Source organism: Sinocyclocheilus rhinocerous, unplaced genomic scaffold (assembly GCF_001515625.1).
Source record: "Sinocyclocheilus rhinocerous isolate Xijiao unplaced genomic scaffold, SAMN03320098_v1.1 scaffold1004, whole genome shotgun sequence".
Classification (NCBI taxonomy): domain Eukaryota; kingdom Metazoa; phylum Chordata; class Actinopteri; order Cypriniformes; family Cyprinidae; genus Sinocyclocheilus; species Sinocyclocheilus rhinocerous.
In genome coordinates this window covers 199,495-209,999 of record NW_015627248.1, presented here as the reverse complement: position 1 = coordinate 209,999, position 10,505 = coordinate 199,495, and the positions used below count along the sequence as shown (strand labels likewise).

General features: G+C 38.7%; 1 pseudogene; it reads left to right on the top strand.

Moving 5' to 3' along the window:
* Positions 1-358: 358 nt before the first annotated feature.
* Positions 359-10,505, top strand: part of LOC107725769 (GRIP and coiled-coil domain-containing protein 2-like) — a 13,972-nt pseudogene continuing 3,825 nt past the window's right edge.

Below are 10,505 nucleotides of genomic sequence, written 5' to 3'. Positions count from 1 at the left end.
GGCTTTCAGTTGTGCAGACACAGAAATGTAAGACATCGATTATGGCCCATGCGCTGTCTCTCCAGTCATTCAACCATTGTTAGTTGAGCTCTGACAACCAGGTGTATTCAAGGTCTGCTATCAGAAGGAAAGAAAATCAATTGGGGTTGATTTTGCATTACCTGCAAGCCAACATTAAAATGCCACTTGGAGTTTGGTGTACTTTGCTGTCAATCACAAGGCTGGAGAAAAACCTAAGCAGATGAACACAAGTCAGGGGTAAAGACTCCCTTGATTTGTAGAGTTCTCCAGCACGGGAAGTATAAGGACAACAGAACAGTCAGTTTGCGCACTGGCAAAGGAGACCATCTGCAAAGTGATGAATGTGCATCTGGGGCCACCGAAGATTTGCCAACATCAGCAAATCAGACCAGCGCAGTATGTGGTCAAGGTAAGGTGAGCACATAAAGGGTGCTTAAACAGGAAGACAACATTGTTACTTCCTTCCCAGTCATTTATTGTGCCTCCGGGTGACAGGGTGTTCTAACAGAAAAAGTCCTAAAACATGTCTGATTTAGCTGCTGTACTAACACTAACAGACAAAACCTCAGTGTCAGCAACTTCCATACTTACACAAGCCGTTTCATAAATCTCAACCATGCACCGTGACGAATATCGCCACAAACTTGTTAAGAGTGAAATAGAGTTGTGATTTTGTGGTATTTGTCAAATTTCTGCGATCGTGTCCAGGAGGGTGAAGCCGGACTTGAGTGAGTGCAGGTATGGCCGAAGGGACGGATCTAGCTCTGGTCAAAAGGGACGTCGGACGAAATGCTCTTACAGGCATAAGCTCTGCTACTCAAGTGAGAGACATGGTGATGTATTACCTCTGGTGCTTGGGTTCCACTGGCAGCAGCTCACAGAGACTTCCAACACCCCCCTCCAGCACCAATTACAATTTAGGAGCGTCTCTCGCCAACAGGGGGCTTTTCTTTTCAAGCTTCTGCCATTGTGAAATGCACACAAAGCTTTGTGTCAATCCCTCACTCCCCAATCTGTCCACTCATTCAGGTGCTGTCTCACTCCACCTTTTGCAATCACTCTTTCCCCAATCGTCGCCTCTCGTTCCGATTCTCCAAACAGACAAAACGACTCTCCGTTCCCCACAGTCTAAAGTATCTCTTCAGCAAGGAAACTGTAGTTTATGTGAAGTGTGGTATTTTGTACTACATCATACATTATGCATGCACCATTTCTAGAAAGAGGCTCAATAATGTATCAAGTGAACAGCATATCTGGTAGCATACAGCACAGCCTGCATAGCCGTTCCCGGTGAATGCGGTTTGGAAAGCGGAACTTGTGAGTATTGTAGTGTCTGATGTCATAAAGACGTCCTTGTGTATGTATAACTTTCCCAGAATCACATTTGCACATGGCATGCATCTGAAACAGAGGCAGATAAACAAGTCTAAAAGGGTTACTTCTCTCTCCTGATAGAAAAATGCTAATCAAGATCAAGCCTCAAGCAAACTGTGCAATGGTTTCACATGAAGTAGTTCAATCATGAAAAACAAATTAGCAATTTGACATGTTAACTGATGCATGTCACACACTGTCTGAGACACATAAAACTCTCATTTTTCTTTACTACGGCTGCAAGTGACACTTATTATAATTGCTCATACTCAGTTGCAATGAAATGGAAGTAGCTATAGATCCTTTCTTCCATATTGTGACGTACATCTGAGTGAAATGAATTACTGAAAAATAAGAAGCGTAGGGTGTTGATTGGACGAAGGTAGATGACTGGAGAAATCATGCATGTCACCAGACAGAAGTCTGCCATTTCAATGGAAGATCAAGTTGATATTTTGATTAAGGATTACAAGGTCAAAAAAAAATGATAAAATGAAATGTGCATCGTGTATGAATCATTCATAGATGGGGTGAATTTTCTTTTCATGCTGACAAATTTTAAGGAATTTGATCAAAGCCCTAACCATGGGTGCATTTATGGTCACAAGTTCTTTACCAATAGAGTTCAATGAAACCATAATTAGCTAATGATGCTTTTGGGAAATGCACCCCAGGCCTGTTTCCAGCAACAAGCGCTCATTCCACACTGAATGCAAACCTGCTGCTTAAAAATACACAAATCATAGTCAATCAGAAGTTATGCAAAGTACAATTATGAAAAACACAATTGTGGACCAATGGGATTTTACAGAAAAAGAAACCCCATTGCTTGTTGCAATCATGACTGTTTGGGACAAAAACTCAGATTAACATGGAAGAGCATTTATTGCTTGTCGCTTTATTGTGGTTTCACACTGTTTGTGCTAAAGATATAAATAATACCTGCAGCTTTGTAATAGAGTGCTGCACTATTACTTTTAAAAGTGATAAGACTTTCATCTGGCAGACTACAGCCATATCTAGAGACCAGAATATCGATACAAAATTGACTTAGACTAGACTAGTAAGCAACTATCATCATCCAAATCAGTCTAATAGCCTCTTAGCAAAGCTGTAGCAAGAAACATGCTAGCAACCAGCTACACCCTGATGCAAAGCATTGTCACATTGTTGTATAAAATGTAAAAATATAACAATATTATCAAACCTTTTTAGCTTTGTTGATGAAAAATGCTGATGGATACAGGTGCACAAATAATTAAGGAACTTGAACTGTCAGGCAGACACTATTAAAACATCAACATTCAAACATATGGCAGGTACTCGTGCTGCATAAATAAGTGGTCTGTGTGTTCTTGATAAAAAATAAGCATTTCAAGCATTTCAAATAATGCAAATGGTTTAAAAACAACAACAACAACAACAACAACATACAGCAGCTTTTAAAACACTTAAGAATAATCTGCCATCTGAGAGCTGTGCAGAACCATAGGTGGTCTCAAACACAGCACAGAGACGAAAACACCTGCTCACCTGCTGCACTGACATTTATGCTAATTGTTTGATCCCATCTGTGAAGCAATAGAAATTGCTGAAGCAAACAGTTTACTGGCAAACAATTCTGTGTTCCCAACACATCTTTGCAAGCCATGTAGGTTAAACATCCTATAGCCGTTTGTAATTATTCCTTTCGTAATGATTTCGCAATTAGTATACATAACCTCTCCACACATCCTTTCACCCAGAGTCTGATTTCAACAACCAACCCTTCCCTACAATCTCATTAAGTATCTCATTTGGATAGCTGTATAGAAAGTCTATACAGAGAGGTAAGGGTTTTCTAATTTGCTTGCAGCGCCCTGGCACAGCAGATGGGAAAGGATGACGCAAGATCCCTGCAGAGTCTGTGCTCTCTGTACTGTCTGCGCCGGAGACGTGGTCGTGTAGTAATCTTTTATTCACATTAGTCACAAATAAGAGAGTGTCAGCTACAATCCAACGCACACTGGGCATAATAGGACTGGGCAAGATTCGGAATTTAAGAATTGGATTTGTTCCAATTCATGAGTATGAATGTGAATTGAATGCCCCACTGGATGCTGGATTTGGAACATTGGAATGACACAAAGAGGAGGGAATTGCAACTCAAAGACATAACGATCTTGGGTGTTCTATTTCAGTTATTTATGAATATTAGCACATTTCTGCCCTCAGCCAGTTGTATGCGGTCCGCCATTTTCTCCGCGCTCGAGCAGCTGTAGCGACAACAATGTATCGTAAGCAATGCAGGTGTTTTGTAGTTGGATGTAAACGTGAACGGTCTTCATTTTCTCCCGATATCAGAGCCACTGAGGACGCAGTGGATTAGTCATCCGATGTCCCCTTTAATTTAGGACACATTAAATCAATCAGTAAGCCTTATAATGTAAGATTTCTATTTTTAAAATAAATGCTGTTCTTTTAGACTTTCTATTCAAAGAATCTTGGGTAAAAAATGCATCACTGCATTTTGTGTTTCCACAAAAATATTAAGCATCACTGTATTCAGCATTGATGATAAGAAATGTTTCAGCAACGATTTCTTAAGGATCATGTAACTAGACCGGAGTAATAGCTGTGAAAATTCAGCTTTGCCATCACAGGAATAAATTACATTTTAAAAATATATTCAAATAGAAAACAGCTATTTTAAAATGTAACAATATTTATACCGTAATCTATTTTCCCCCATTTATTGCTTGTCGCTTTATTGTGGTTTCACACTGTTTGTGCTAAAGATATAAATAATACCTGCAGCTTTGTAATAGAGTGCTGCACTATTACTTTTAAAAGTGATAAGACTTTCATCTGGCAGACTACAGCCATATCTAGAGACCAGAATATCGATACAAAATTGACTTAGACTAGACTAGTAAGCAACTATCATCATCCAAATCAGTCTAATAGCCTCTTAGCAAAGCTGTAGCAAGAAACATGCTAGCAACCAGCTACACCCTGATGCAAAGCATTGTCACATTGTTGTATAAAATGTAAAAATATAACAATATTATCAAACCTTTTTAGCTTTGTTGATGAAAAATGCTGATGGATACAGGTGCACAAATAATTAAGGAACTTGAACTGTCAGGCAGACACTATTAAAACATCAACATTCAAACATATGGCAGGTACTCGTGCTGCATAAATAAGTGGTCTGTGTGTTCTTGATAAAAAATAAGCATTTCAAGCATTTCAAATAATGCAAATGGTTTAAAAACAACAACAACAACAACAACAACATACAGCAGCTTTTAAAACACTTAAGAATAATCTGCCATCTGAGAGCTGTGCAGAACCATAGGTGGTCTCAAACACAGCACAGAGACGAAAACACCTGCTCACCTGCTGCACTGACATTTATGCTAATTGTTTGATCCCATCTGTGAAGCAATAGAAATTGCTGAAGCAAACAGTTTACTGGCAAACAATTCTGTGTTCCCAACACATCTTTGCAAGCCATGTAGGTTAAACATCCTATAGCCGTTTGTAATTATTCCTTTCGTAATGATTTCGCAATTAGTATACATAACCTCTCCACACATCCTTTCACCCAGAGTCTGATTTCAACAACCAACCCTTCCCTACAATCTCATTAAGTATCTCATTTGGATAGCTGTATAGAAAGTCTATACAGAGAGGTAAGGGTTTTCTAATTTGCTTGCAGCGCCCTGGCACAGCAGATGGGAAAGGATGACGCAAGATCCCTGCAGAGTCTGTGCTCTCTGTACTGTCTGCGCCGGAGACGTGGTCGTGTAGTAATCTTTTATTCACATTAGTCACAAATAAGAGAGTGTCAGCTACAATCCAACGCACACTGGGCATAATAGGACTGGGCAAGATTCGGAATTTAAGAATTGGATTTGTTCCAATTCATGAGTATGAATGTGAATTGAATGCCCCACTGGATGCTGGATTTGGAACATTGGAATGACACAAAGAGGAGGGAATTGCAACTCAAAGACATAACGATCTTGGGTGTTCTATTTCAGTTATTTATGAATATTAGCACATTTCTGCCCTCAGCCAGTTGTATGCGGTCCGCCATTTTCTCCGCGCTCGAGCAGCTGTAGCGACAACAATGTATCGTAAGCAATGCAGGTGTTTTGTAGTTGGATGTAAACGTGAACGGTCTTCATTTTCTCCCGATATCAGAGCCACTGAGGACGCAGTGGATTAGTCATCCGATGTCCCCTTTAATTTAGGACACATTAAATCAATCAGTAAGCCTTATAATGTAAGATTTCTATTTTTAAAATAAATGCTGTTCTTTTAGACTTTCTATTCAAAGAATCTTGGGTAAAAAATGCATCACTGCATTTTGTGTTTCCACAAAAATATTAAGCATCACTGTATTCAGCATTGATGATAAGAAATGTTTCAGCAACGATTTCTTAAGGATCATGTAACTAGACCGGAGTAATAGCTGTGAAAATTCAGCTTTGCCATCACAGGAATAAATTACATTTTAAAAATATATTCAAATAGAAAACAGCTATTTTAAAATGTAACAATATTTACACCGTAATCTATTTTCCCCCCATTTCCTCTTCCAACCAGGAACTGCTGATTTTACACAAAATAATATTAAGAGCAGCAATTTTGGAAAACAATCCTCTGCGCTCACTTCCGGAATGAGAAACATTAAACCCACTTCACGTATTGGTATGTTAGATGTCATACCATTGCAGTAGCTTTTGACCTTGAATCACAGATAAATTATGCACGTGAACCGCAACATGACCCTGGTCTGAAGCAAAGCCAAGTACTTTAACAGCATAACAGCTACCTGTTCCATTATGCACAATCAAGCCCCATAATGGGCCTGCCTGCAAACAACACAGGAGACAGCCATGTGTGACACCGAACACTTTTGGCCTGGATGTGGCACCTCAGTGATGTTTACAAGGACAGAAGGACATACAACTGAACAAGCATGTGGAGGGATGACTGCAATTTGAGAGAAATGATGATGTGCTTGAATCAAGAAAAAAGCAAGATGGAAGCAGGCCTGGTCCATTTTGTCACTGTTGCAGCTGTCAGAAATTATAGGCTGGGGCACTTTAGAGGATTCAGAATCAAAAAGGAAGAGTTGATGTGTTCCACCAGATAGGCTTTATTACGAGTCAGTGTTTTAAAGAGCTTTACTCAAGACCTCAGTGATCCCTGTTAAAGTTCCCCTAAGAGGCTACTAGCTGCAAAGAGGCAGCAGACAGTTATCAGCTTCCATCACAAACTAAACTATGAGCCTCGGCCCTTTTCTTTCACTCTGCCGCCCACATCAGCTAGTATGTCGGCTACTGAACCGAGGTCCAGTTAAAATCACTCTGCTTGGAACACTTCCCAGTTCAACTACATTGGCAGGGAGCTCTAACGTTCAGGCTGGGAAAGATGAAAATGAGAGCAATCTCATTCAGCCAGACTAGCATTATAGATATTTCTTCTTTTTTTTTGGTTTGAAAGGTGAAGATCATTACAAATCACTCGTCTGATTAGAAACAAATTATTTCAAGCGTTTTGCACGACTCAGAGGAGAAATATCATCTTTGTCGCTATAGAGACGATGGTAGCAGCTTGTGGATTGTTATAACAGCACTAATACAAACATTATCTGGTAAAAAAATACATTATAATGCCAGGTGCACGATTAATAGATTTTTGCTGATAGCATTCTGGCCTAACCGTATGAACACAGACTCAAAATGCAGTATCCACAGGCATACAGACACAGAAACTCCATATATTGTGAAAAAAAAAAATAAATAAAAAAAAATTCACACAATATTTTCTAGGTGCTGTGGTAAGGAAATCAATAGCAAAACTGCAGTTCCAGCCCATTTTAATTGCATTTCATGTCAGGGATGTTCATGTCAGGGCTACTGTCTACTGTTTTACCAGGACCAACAGTGCTCTCTAATGGACATTTTAAAAAGGACACCCTCTCCGAGAATTGGTGAACCACATCAAACTACCTCCTCTCTTTTCACTGTCTCTGAAGGGTTTCGGGTTCAAACAGGCCCTGAAAAGAATCACTGCTTCAGCTGCTTCTGTGATCCATCAAAGCACTTCCTGACTTCAGTGCTGTAATACAAGCTATTAGCAATCATATCAATGATGGCACCTTGCCTGATAGCCTCCCACATCCATATCACTGCCATATCATTTTTTTTTATATATAAAGCCCCAAATACACTCAAACCTCAATATCACTTTCTATCCTGCTAAAGGTACACATTACAGAATTCAAATGATACTGCATGACAGGAATGACTCATGTATGTGTTCATTTCACTGTGGCAATCCTATTTAGGAATTATCTTGAAAAACAGCACGTGAGAAACTTGAGATTGAAACCATTTAGACAAGCAAGCTTCGACATCGAACAATGAACCTAGAGAATGACATCAGGAGTGAAATATCAGGTGAGTTCCTCCACAAATCCTTGGAAACCTGTTGAATCCATCAAGTAAAAGTCTAAATATTGGGCCATCTCTGGCAACAACTCACCTGCAGGATGATGGGGTGTGGGAAACTGCTCAGGTAACTTCCTAAAGTTGTTTGTTGTTGTTGTTTTTGAAGCTTGTGTCACTGCAGCTAGAGAAGACAATGCTGCAGTTTAATCGACTTCAATCGGAGTTGAAAACTGTAGAAGATGACATACAATCCATCGAGGAGAAGCAACAATTCCTTGAACAAGAAAATGCTGTTCTGATGTGAGTATTCAAACATGTTGACCGATGGGGATCATGGGAAATGTAGTTCACACTGCTATTTGTACCATTTACTCCCACCATACTCATTAAAGCTGAAGTGCATATATTTTTCAGTGCAATGGTAAGAATGTAGGGCGGGACTATCTTTTTTTCTGACCAATGGCAGTTGAGGGGAGTGTTTAAGAAACCTGTTTGAAAACAGGCATTATTTTGTTTTGTACCACAGAAATTACACACAAATATGATAAAATACATGTTTATTTATTTCTTCCTTTGTAATTATATTTCAGTGAAAATATTAAGGGAAACTATGAAGATGTTGTTGACCAGATGAATCAGCAGTTGTCAAACAAAGCTAGTATACAGATGCTGTCAACAGAAAAAACATTATGAGATTCAGTCATTGAAGGACAAAATTGTCTAGGTGGAAACAGCCCAACAGGACCTAAAAGAAAACATGATTCAGAAGAGTAAAACATTTGCTGAAAGCAAACACATGCTGTGGAAAATGAGGTAGTCTGAGCTTCTTCTTTTTTAAACAAGGATATATTTTCTCAAAAAAGCAGTGATTCAGTTCATATTTTCCCTCTTTAGATAGAGGAAATTGTTCTTAAGATTAAAGAACAATGAAAAATCTATGCAGAAACACGCAAGGAGCTGGATATCATTACATCAGAACTCCAAGACAAGGAGGAGACAATCACACAGTGAAAAAGTAAGCATCTACACATTTTGTACAGTGTCAAAACAATATTACAATAATTTTGGTATGGGATGATTTTTTATGGCTTGCTTATTCATTCATCTGGTTTCAGCATATCTCCCAGTTGGAGAAAAACATCGCAAGAATGACTGCATCCAAAATGATGAGCAGAGAATGGCTTCATGAGGAGAAAAGTCAGAAAGAGGCGCTTGATCGACAAAAGTAACCCATGACTGATTTTAACATAAAGCAGTTCTGTTTCCTTCACCACTGATCAACAGAAATCAGCTTTTGTTATTCATAATCAACAGGGAGTCTCATGAGCATGAACTTCTTGAATTGGCAGAAGCATTTGAGCAGAAAGTTCAGGCCCTTCAGGAGCAGATGGTAGAGGTAAGAGGTAGAAATCTTTGTGAAACTCCTGACACGAAACAAATGGCTGCTCCATAATACACTCTTTTCGGATGGGATCAAAACCCTCAAGTCTTTAGATGTCAGATCTGAAGCATCGATTTCCTGCTTCTGGGCGGTCCCGCTGAGCAGCCATCACATTGAGCTTTTAAAATGCTTTCCTTCAAAGACACAATGTGCATAGATGACCTTTAATACAGCTGCGTGCTGGACTGCCCTTAGATGTCAGATAGTTCAAGCAGTCAATAGATGTGCACCAGGTCTGGATACATGAACATATATCTATCTATATATCCCTCTAGGTTAGCGATGGTATAAGTTGATGCTCGTTATGCAAGGTACAGGAGGCGATTACCTGTCAGAGTGTTAATATTGTTAACTAAAACCAAAACTGTTAAAAATCGTTTTTCATTATTTAAAATAAAGCTAAAATGAAACCTAAATATTACTTGAAAAACTATAATAGTATATAAACGATAATAAAATAACACCGTTACCTGTGCAAAATTACATATTGGGTAAAAGGGAAAACATTATGAATAAAAACAGTTCCTACATCAATAACATAACAAATTACCCAAACAAAGCACGCACACTGACAGAAGATGTTACCGAATTACTGTACAAAGGGGCAACACAAAAGACAGTGGGTTATACAACATACATCTGAAATGTGTAAAGTATTAATACAGTGAATAAAACGCCACAATTAGAAGCCAAGATCTTTATCAGAATTACTGAACTTTGATTCTCTACAAAATAAATAAATAAATAAAAGTGACCTCTATATCTTTTTTTTATTATTAATTAATTAATTATACTATTACACTTTTAAAAATGCTGGGTTAAATACAACCCAGTGCTGGGTAAAATAGGGACAAACCCAGCAATTGGGCTGTTTTGACCCAGCGGTTGTTTTAAATGTTTAACCCAACCTTCTGGGTAGTAACCCAACCGCTGGGTCAAAACAATCCAATTGCTGGGTTTGTCCCTATTTTACCCAGCACTGGGTTGTATTTAACCCAGCATTTTTTAGAGTGTACTAATAGTCTATTATGACTAGTTGCTACATTTTGAAATAGTAGTGAAGTCACTGAAACTATGAAATAAGAAAATTACATAAATAAAAACTCTTGTATTTGTCTATATTTCCAGCTCTGTTCACATGGATGCTGTGTTTCCACTATTACACTCTAAAAATGCCAGGCTGTTTCAACCCAACTTTGGGTCAAATATGGACTAACCCA